The sequence below is a fragment of the Homarus americanus genome, unplaced genomic scaffold, assembly GCF_018991925.1.
Source record: "Homarus americanus isolate GMGI-L3 unplaced genomic scaffold, GMGI_Hamer_2.0 scaffold34391, whole genome shotgun sequence".
Lineage (NCBI taxonomy): Eukaryota > Metazoa > Arthropoda > Malacostraca > Decapoda > Nephropidae > Homarus > Homarus americanus.
Genome location: NW_024713995.1, coordinates 7,501 through 9,577, shown reverse-complemented (window position 1 = coordinate 9,577; position 2,077 = coordinate 7,501). Strand labels below are relative to the sequence as shown.

The 2,077-nt window shown below is 54.0% G+C and overlaps 2 non-coding genes across 2 annotated transcripts in view; both read left to right on the top strand.

Moving 5' to 3' along the window:
• The first annotated feature begins 401 nt into the window (after positions 1–401).
• LOC121875333 lies at positions 402–566 on the top strand. The gene has a single exon (XR_006090581.1). It is a non-coding gene; the product is annotated as a 5.8S ribosomal RNA (ribosomal RNA).
• Positions 567–1,654: 1,088 nt separating this feature from the next.
• Positions 1,655–2,077, top strand: part of LOC121875337 — a 4,343-nt gene continuing 3,920 nt past the window's right edge. The window contains exon 1 of the ribosomal RNA XR_006090582.1: positions 1,655–2,077. This exon is cut by the window's right edge and continues 3,920 nt beyond it. This is a non-coding gene — a ribosomal RNA (large subunit ribosomal RNA).

The window sequence follows — 2,077 nt, the reverse complement described above, 5'->3', positions numbered from 1 at the left end:
CATTAACAGAGAGAAAGAGAACGGGGCGCTCTTAAAACTACTACTACTCTCCTGATTTGGGCGGTCTCGGGCTCTGCTCTGGCAACTCCAGCAGCGAAAGAGGACAATCCCGGCCCCCGCACCAAAAATAGGTACCACCACGCTGTAGGTGGACCACACTCGGGCGAGAGCGCGAAGACCGGAGGAGGAGGACGGACGGGGCTTTGGTCGGCTGCCCGTCCGTTCCTTACTACCGGCGAATAAGCCTCTTGACCCAAAAAGAGTGAAATTCAAGTGTCAAAAAACAACAACAAGCCGTCCGGCCAAACCCAAACCACAAACTTGGGCTATGTCTGTCAAACCCTTTCATTGAGACTCGACCTGTGATGGTTAGTCGCAAAAAGACCAAATGGCAAATACACAACTCTTAACGGGGGATCACTCGGCTCGTGGGTCGATGAAGACCGCAGCAAACTGCGTGTCGGTATGTGAATCGCAAGCATACCAGATACATCGACAAGTTGAACGCATATTGCGGCGGCGGCAAATATATGGAGCTTTGTCGCTGCCACTCTTCACGAGGGTCGGAAATACATCATCGGCTGTTTGCTCGGGTGCTCTGCTGACTGTCTCGCATTAACGCAGGGTAACCCAACCGAAGCTTCCGCCTTTTGCTGACCACCGCGCTTTTGCGCGAGGCGCGTTCTCAAAACAAGCAAGTTTATCACTATAAGTCCAGCGGACTTGGCGCACCCACATTCAACCACAACAAAGCGACAGTTGTCGCCGCAAATAACTGAGGCGGCGCTTTACCTGCTGGTCCACAGACACGAATGGCCGCCGCCGCTCATGGCTGATGCTGCATTACGTTCTCAAGAAGCACTCCATCCCATGAAGAGGAAACGAAACCGGGTCGGATATCTTTTAAGTAAGCCCCGCCGGAATTTCGTCTATCACCTCGAAAAGAGTGCTTGGCATGCATTGCAGTGGAACCTAAATTGATGAGTGCGCCTGGGCCCGCAGTCTACCATGTAGTGGTGCAGGCAGAGATGAGAATGCTTGGGTGACGCCGTGCTCTTCCTCACGCGCTCCTCCACCCTCTCCCACGGTCAGACGCGGTGTGGGCGTTCTCTTTGAGAGTTCGCCACGAGTCCACGTCTATCTCATGACTGGGAGGGAGGCAGGGGGAGTTCTCTCTAAACGCGTTAAAGACGGTGTTGCGCCTCATAACGGCGCTCGCCGGGATAGAGCACTAGTTCTGCAGCCGGAAAGGCCGCTCACGCCAATTAATACTGCGACTCTCGCTCTCTTTCTCCGGATAAACAAGTGCCACTGCTGTGGCATGCGGGAACGGGGAAAGAGGTCAAAGTTTAAGCGGCAAAGGTGCGGCCGAGTAAGGGCGGAACACGAGCGTATATGCATTAAAACTGTGTGTGTATATGACTCTGCGAGAGATGTTCTGCTGGAACACTTTTCCTATTGGCTATTTACCACTCAATGAGAAGGAACGGAGTCAGGGGTGGGAGTGCCGGCGCCATGGCCGCTGGTACCCCCGCGACAAGCCCCCTCAAACCTTCCTGCCTGGTAATGTCGGTGGTGAAGAAAGTCGGTGGCAGAGCGTCTTCCGCTTCGTGGTTGGGGAACTTGTTCCCCCTAAGGATGATGAGACCACGATCGACCTCGTAGTAGGAGAGAGCTACCCGCCAAATTTAAGCATATTAATAAGCGGAGGAAAAGAAACCAACAGGGATTCCCTTAGTAAGGGCGACTGAACCGGGAAAAGCCCAGCGCATAACCTCGATGTCTTCGGGCACGAGGGGTGTTGCGTTTCAGAGGGTCCAGCACGCCGTCCCATACCGTCTAAGTCAAGCTTGAAAGCGGCTACTGCCCATGGAGGGTGACAGGCCCGTATGGCGGCGCCCGTGAGGGTACAGATGGGACGGTCGGAAAGGGCCTCTCTGTAGAGTCGGGTTGCTTGAAAGTGCAGCCCAAAGCAGGTGGTAAACTCCATCTAAGGCTAAATATGACCACGAGACCGATAGCGAACAAGTACCGTGAGGGAAAGTTGAAAAGAACTTTGAAGAGAGTTCAAGAGTAC